We start from the raw sequence: 8,491 nt of genomic DNA, 5'->3' as shown, positions 1-8,491 counted from the left end.
TGCTGAGGTAACTGAAAGAAGTGTTCACCTCTAGGTCTCAGAGTAAAGGAGTTACTCAAGGAGACCTGCAAATAATTCAGTATTGCCAACCTCAAGAGATCAAAAATCATGAGTCAGACCCACAAAAATCATGAGATAAAAATATTAAATAGGGTTACCATGCGTCCGGATTTTCCCGGACATGTCCGGCTTTTGGGGGCTCAAATCCCCGTCCGGGGGCAAATCCCCAAAAGCCGGGCATGTCCGGGAAAATCGGGACGTATGGTAACCCTACTCAATCCTTGAGGGGGATCTGGGGCAAAATCAGTACTTGGTCCTGCTAGTGAAGGCAGGGGGTTGGACTCAATTACCTATCAAGGTCCCTTCCAGTTCTAGGAGATGGGATATCTCCATTTATTATCCTCTAAGGGCTTGTCTACACTTACAAGTATGCTTACTGGTGAAGCTGCACCGCTGTAGCATCTAGTGGATTTTTCACACCCCTGAGCAGCGTAGTTGTACCAATATAGGTCTGTAGTGTAGACCAACCCCAAGAGGAAGCAGAGAGACAAATCTTCTTGGGCACAGAGCTTGTTGGAGCAGCAGATTTAGGGATTTGTGAGCAAGGAAACTGCCTTCTGTTTCTTCTCTGTTCAGAGAAGCAGGACTTGGTGTCCATATTTTTGTAAGATCACCCCAAGAATATCATTGATTCATATCATTGTTTTCTGCTCCTAAGGGAAACATGCCTGCAAGACCCCAATTATTGGCTAACAGTTCAGGCCAAAGGGACGGCACTGTACATTACTGACTACCTTACAGCTCATTTCTTCACTCCTTTCTTTGCTGCTTTCAACACAGAAACTTGGAAAGTTCTTGCTGTTGTTTTTTTTTATATACCAATTTAGAGTGTAGTTGGAATTAAAACAAAACATGAAATTTCTATTAAAATTGTAGTGAAAAATTCACTATTCCTTTCCAACCAGCTCTAAAAGAATGACTTGAGTGTTCTGTGGGCAAAATTACTTTTGAAACATCCTCTAAACGTCAGAAATTACAAGATCCAAAACAGCTTCTGAAACATGACCTTTGCCACTGAAATTACAGGATTACCCAACTGAAACAGACCACAATAGTGAGAAAGAGAAAAAGACTGTTTATAACCCAAGAAAATAATGTTCCTTAGAATTAGGGTAAGCAATGCATGCATGCTGTCACAGGACAGTAACTGACCACAATTGATCATCCCAGTGTTACACATGTCTGGAAAAATTCCAAACCAAAGTTTGTCTTCCACTGTAGCTAACCTCATCGTAATGTTGGGAATCGGAATTTCTCTAATGCTGAGGCACTTTCCAAATGCTCTTAAGATGAAAGGCCAAAGCAAAGGACCAACCAGTATTCTATGCATTCAAATACATGCATTTCAGACGGCTACTAAGACTGAAGCTTATTCATTCATGCTTTAGTCTTCATGCTTCTAGGGGAAAGGGCTGGCGAGGATTTCCAACTGAGTGCGTCTTGGTTCATACTTTCAATGTCTTTTTGTTCTGTGTTTGTACTGCACGTGGCACAATGGAATCCTGGTCCACCACAAGAGCTCCTAGGCTTAATGGTAATATAAAGACGTGCGGTTTCTTTTTACCTTGGCTGGTTCAGTCTCCTTTCTCTGATTGTCTTGCAGTCTAGACACTTTCTTCAGATAAACTACTTGTGTCGCTACAAAGCAGAGCCTCAACTGGTGTAAATCAGCATAGCTCTGCTGAGGTTCATGGAGATGTGCCAGTTTACACCAATTGACGATCTGGCCTTTGTTCCTAACTTGAGTGTGCCACAGACTAAACTATAGTCTCTTTCAGTCCCACAGGTTGGGCCCCATACAATGTAAGCCGGCATGTTGGCATCCTAGTTTAACATGCTTCCAACGACCGTCTGTGCTAGTTATGATATGAGTGTCGTGTCCTAAGCCTCGTATTTGTCTGTAGCTCCAGCCTGGTCTACACCTAAAACTTTGTCAACCTAGCTGCATCGCTCAGAACTGTGAAAAATTGTGCACCTGTGCAACATGTTAGGTCAACCTAACTCCCACTGTAGATTGACGGAAGAATTTTTCTGTCAACCTAGCTATCGCCTCTTGGAGAGGTAGATTAACTACATGATGGGGAAAAAAAAACTTCTGTCAATGTAGGAAGTGTCTACGCTACAGTGCCACTGCTATGATGCTACTGCTGTAGCCACAGAATGTGGCTACAGCAGATGTTTCCTCATTTATCTCTCACATAAGAAATGAGAACATACTGATACAATTAACATTTTGGCAGAATCTGTCATTGGATCTAGAAGATGTATAAAACAGTTGTGCCCATGGCCACATTCTACCACCCCTTCGCACACTAGTAGAACCTTATTATTGAAGTAACCCCATTGTAATTAATGGGACTACTCCAGGAGTAAAGTGTGACTAAGTTGGTTTTTGGGTAGTGTAATCTGACCTTTACTGAGCTAGATTCTGCATGACTCTTGTAGTTTACTAAGACCTGACCAAGAATTAACCGAGCAGCAGCAAGAACTTTCCCTACGAAAACTCTAGAATTTTAAGGGCACTGAAAAGAAAACCTAGGATGCATTGTACAGTGATGTTTTACAGTAGATTAAATCTGTTATACAGTTCTTTCAAAGCAGACGTATAAGAGTAATGCTTCCACCCCCCCCCCACCACCCCAACAAATTCTTAAAGTAACAGGACAGAGTTTGCAAAACACGTTTTGATTCCTTTGCCAGATATTCATTATTACTTTATAAAGTTGCCTTGGTTCTTATGCATGTTGCCCACTGTGGCACATGATAGCAAATGTCATTCAACTATGTGGGGAAGTAAAAATGCAAAATGAGTGGAAATACATGAAGAATATTTGTGACCATGAAAATACTGTATGTTCAGTTTCAAAACTGGTTTACTATCATTTACTTGTAAAGAAATCCAATCTTTTTGTTTATAAATATGAAGCCTGGTGTTCCTATTGCACCAGTACAAGGTTTCCATAGCAAAAGAGTGTCAAATGAAACCCAGACACTAAATTGGGTAACTGCTAAGCACTGAAATACCAGCGAAACTGACATGAAACTTTAAAAACCGAGTAGTTCTATAAGTAACACCTTTGACCTATCTGTTTAATATTAGGGCTCGTCTATGCAGAGACTTAGGGTATGTCTACGCTGCAATAAACGACCTTTGGCTGGCCCAGGTCGGCTGATTGAGACTCTTGGGGCTCGTGCTGTAGAGCTATAACACTGTATATTAGACTTTGGGTTCAGGCTGGAGTCTGGGCTCTGAGACCCTGTGAGGTGGGAGGGTCTCAGAGCCCAGGCTCTAGCCCAAATGTCTCCACTGAGTCAATTGACCCAGGCTCAGAGACTCAGTGCCGTGGGGTTTTGTACAGCCATCAAGATGTACCCTTGGCCTTAGTGGCCTTCAATCTACAGCACCTGTGCCTGCCAAACACTAACTGTCCAACAGCCGTGTGTCAAAGCATGCTGCAGAACTTTTAGTGCAGAGCAAGTTAGTACATTGTAGACTTTCCCCCGGCTCACCAGGCATTAAGTCTCCATGGGGACTCTTGCACTCTTTTGGGACCTATACATACAATAAGATTGTACGGTAGTAATGGGCAACAGTGGGAGAATAGATCCTTAAATTTTTAGTGATTATTTTTTAAATAAAAGGCATCCAGAAAATCTGTGGGCCAGAACCTCAGCTAGGAACATAAGAATTGCCAAACTAGATCATAGCCAAGGTTCTTCTAGCCCAGTGCCGAGTCTCTGACAGTGGCCAGCACCAGATGCCTCAGAGCAGTGTAAGAACCCTGCTGTACCAGATGTGTAATAGTCTGTCCCTAACATTAGGTTTCATCCTGATTTCTAATAGAGATTAGTGTAAACTCTGAAGCATAACATTTGTGTTGTCATCAAGCATATCCAGAGTTATAATTAATCTATATATAGATCAAATTCCTGTTTGACTCTTATGAAAGCCATAGCTGCTGTGAGCAGGATTTAAAGCTGCATGGGGAAACCCCACTGGATTTCAAATCCAGTGCCTTAATCACTTAGCATCAGAGGCCCTGACAAGCTATGTATTGTACACACACACGTAATAAGAGACAGACCATGCCCCAAAAAATTAGGTTCCGTAGACTAGCGTTATATTATCCCCATTTTACAGATGGGGAGCTGAGACAAAGAGAGATTAAGTAACTTGCCCATGGTCACACATGAAGTCTGTTGCAAGGGTGGAAATTGAAACGTGGTCTCCTGAGTCCTAGTGCAGTGCTGTAACCACAAGACCATCCTTCTTCTACCAGGCTGTGCAACAAGACCCACTCCCATCAATAAGTCTTCCCATTAAGTTCAAAGGGCCTTAGCTCAGGTCTTGAATGAATTCAAATGAATGCTTAATTTCCCCCCACCCCCAATTAAATTCTCTGTAATAAGAACTTTCTCAGATCAATCAGCTAAGCAAAGATTGCTCCCTGTCCCTGCATTCGAATAGTTTTTCCTGCCAAAAGATACATTACCTCATTCAGGACAACCATGAATACTAATCGCTAGCATTCATGATTTTTTTAATGCTAACTGTATTAAAATGAAGTGCAGTGGATTTCTACATCAGTGCTACGAGCAGCTATCTATACCAATCCCTTGTGTGGCTATATGATTCTAGAACGATTTGATTTTTTTTTTCTTGAAAATATTTTTTTGTGCTGTAGCATCTTTTAAAATCACTAATGTGTGTCATCTTCATAGAATCAAGGGCTAGCAACCAATTACCTCCCCATAATGCACGCCTATTTTATAAGGATCTCCAGTTCCTTAATCAGATAGCTTCTAATGCCTAACACACTTCTAAGCAAACGGGCTAAAACAAGCTAATATAATAAATTGCTTACATGTACTCCTGTGTCTGAGTTGATTAAAGCCTTTTAAGTTGAAGATGCTCTCCCTCACGTCACAGAAGTTTCCTGCTGACCCATTGTATAACACTTTACATTAAGTGATTATTCACTGGTGCTGGCATTCAGTATAAGGGGAACATCCGTGTTTGATGTGCTTTATTGTGTTGTGGCTAACATTTTCAAAAATATTTAATTACATGGTTAGTAAAAATAAATACAGGATAACAGGCCACAGTAAGTAGCAGATAATGCAACCTGTCTATGCCCAAATTTAGTATCATTCCCAATATTGCTGCACCTTCTTCCAGCTATTCCAGGCATCACAGAAGAAATGAAGACATTAACAGTCAGTTATAATTTGGCTTAACCAGACCCAAATGCACAGATTCAAGACACCATACAAGACAGTGGGACAAACACAGGCGGCAGATTTATATAAGATGCAGACAGGAGTGCGCAATAAAGAGAGGCTGATTTCTTTTAATAGGCAATCAGACTTTGGCATTCCTTCCTTACTCTAGCCTAGCAGAAAAGGTCAAATTCCTTCGCCATTCTCGCAACAGGCATCTTTAAGTTTGGTTATGTAAACATGTCAGCAAGTAGAGAAATTAGCCATTTTTTTCTCTACCTTTTCCCCTACAGTTCCCCAGGAGTGCTCCAGAGGCAAAAATATCATGACAAGTTCTCTTGTCTTTTTCCTGTCTATATTAGAGAGTTGTCATGAATCAGCACTGTTGTCCCTTCAACAAATTGTCTAATTCTTGGGATATGCACAATGTACATCTCAGGCTTTGCTGGAGTCACTCTTTTGTAGATCTGTGGCCTTGTCTAGACATTTTTGGGAAATCCTCCACCATTTCACCACCAGCCTCAGGGCAGATTGATGGTGGGAGCAGTGGCAGCTAGTGCAAATAGGGCCTTGGCATTGGCTGGAGATTTTACCACGTTGTCATCTAGACATGTGCTGAGTAGGTACAAGTTCTTCTGCTGGTGAAGCTGCACCAGTGATGGTGAATGGTGTGGGATTTCCTAGATACAGAAACATTGCAGGGGACAAACAGGTGGTATCTACAGTCATTTTGGGCCATGGACCTGCTGTCATACATGATTCCAGCTGGCAAAAGTTTCAGAGTTTCTATGGAATCCACAACAATTCCACCTGTCAAAGTCCACCAGCATGTGTACTCTCCAAGCACTCTCTCTTGGCAAGTGTCAACAGGTGAGATCACATTTAAAGAAACATGCGGTGCCAGAGCTTCAGTGCTGGCATAGAGGACGGAGCATTCTGCAAAAGAGAGGCCACTCAAGATAGTGTCCTGGCTGCCTATCTGAATGCAGGGTCACTTGGCACCTTTGAACCGCAGTAGATTGTAACTAATATGTAAACAGTCAGAATGCCAGCATAACAGATGGACATATGTGGATGAAGCCAAGAGATCATCTACATTGGATCAGGTGGCTAAGGGTCTGATTCGCTGCCAACACTGTTTCAACAGTTGTCCAATCAATTCCTCTCCCTCTCTGATGGAGCAGAGGTGTCATTTCTAATTCTACTCTGACAATATTAACTTTCTAAAAAAAAAAAAAAAAAATCCTATTTCTTTGATGCAGCCAAGAGGGAGCCCTGTCGGTTTGAATCAGATAGACAGAATATTAAAGAATGGAGAGAAGCAATGTAACGGTCATCTCTTTGTCTCTAGCCACACTGACTGTCTCTAAATAGGTCAGCAATATTCATAGATTTGTTCCATAGCTTTCTGGGCATGCCAGGAGTGTATAATATTGAGTGTTTCTATCTCCTAGAGCGCAGCCGGCGGCTAGCTGATCTCCCCAGCCAGCTGTGAGCTCTCAGGGCTGAGTGCTTCAGGAGCATTCCAGCTCTGTGCTTGCAGGAGGGGAGTGCTTTGTGTCCCCCTATGCAGAGACCAGGCTGTTTCTCCTTATTTGTGGTGCTCCTGATTAATTTCCCAGGAGGTGGGAGAATAGGGAAGGTTGTTTTTCAGACAGGGATTTCTTCGTAAGTACAACCTGAAAACCCATCGTCTCTGGGGTGAAATCATAGCATGGGCAGGTCTGCCGTGAGAGCAGGGGTAAGGCCTCTTTAAGGGCCTGTCTAGGAAGTGATAATTGTTACATCCCAAAGGGTTTAGCACTTCATATAATGAAGTGACCCTGCACTACAAGGCCTTGTCTGGGAAGTAAAGACACATCATTTGCCAGCAGTACAGGTCTGCTGGCGGCTGCAGTGGGCAAAGTTGCCATGCAGACAGGGCTCTTTACCCCCATATCATCTAACCCTGCTCATTGTTAATGTCTTAAAAACGAGACCACCCTGAGGTTAATGGATCTGCCTGGATCCCAGGGGATCTGCCAGAGGCCAGGGCCAATTATGTCAAGGTCCTCTGCCACTACTCTCCCTCTGCCCCCCCCAAATCCTGACTGCACTGTTAGCTGGAGTGGGCTCTGTGGAAAAGATGCTTCAGCCCCAGGCTATATTATCTTTCTTGGAGATTCTCCTGGTGAAGATGGGCTGGATTGCATAATTCTGGGACTTGACTCCTCTTGAAAAGACAGTCTGCTACTTGGATGCAAAATCCCAGTGCCTTCACTTCATTTGGCAGCTTTTTCTAGACCATTGTAGAAGCAAAAACTATACTAAGAGCATTCTGGTTTCAGCCCTTGCCACAAAATCATCAAGCTTTTGGATTTATCATCTCTAACATACCCACCCATCTTTAAAACTTATAAAAGAAAGTGACCTGAATTGTGCCCTCTATCTTATGTTTATTATTATTAATTTTATACTTGCAGCAGAATCACTTTTATAGATGCTCACTGGAGGGTGTATCTGCATGGTCTGTATTATTAATATTTATATTCCAGTATCACTTAGGAACCGTAATCAAGGATCAAGATTACAGCTGGTGGGGAATTTGTTACTGAACCATTTTTTCATGGAAAAATGTCAATTCCTCAAAAACAAAACTGTTCACAGAACTGGATTGGTTTCAACGAATCTCCCAATTCAAAACCGGGGCAGGAAGGAGGGGGTTCAAATCTGATTAAGCATCCCATTTTGACATTTTCAAACTGGAAAGTTCCTGTTTTTTTGCGTTAAAATGGCTTTTTTTTTAATTTTAGTAAATGTCGAGTAATTTTTTGTTTTTAAAAAAGATCAAAATCTAGACAAAACATTTAGAACACAAAATATTGTGAGCCCACAGCACTAAATGGATGGACAATAGGTTAGATTTCGAGTACTGATTCGATAAAGGTTCGTGCACGTGCTTGATTTAAGCTCTCGACTAGGCCCGCTGAACACTGAGGCCTACCTACACCACTCTGACAGCGTATTGCAGCCTTAAAGAGTGTGTGCATGCAATTTGTGCCCACTTGAGGGCCCCTTTACATTGCCTGAGCACCCAGAATGAGAAGTAGGCCCAATGTAATTCACTCTAAAGTTAAAGTTCAGCACATGCATAAATCTTTGCAGGATTTGGGTCTGAATTCAGCTGGGATGGTCTTTTGCCTTAATTTTAACTCTAATCTACTATTCCTGC

The sequence above is a fragment of the Trachemys scripta genome, chromosome 3 (assembly GCF_013100865.1).
Source record: "Trachemys scripta elegans isolate TJP31775 chromosome 3, CAS_Tse_1.0, whole genome shotgun sequence".
NCBI lineage: Eukaryota > Metazoa > Chordata > Testudines > Emydidae > Trachemys > Trachemys scripta.
Note: the sequence above shows the minus strand (reverse complement) of the source record.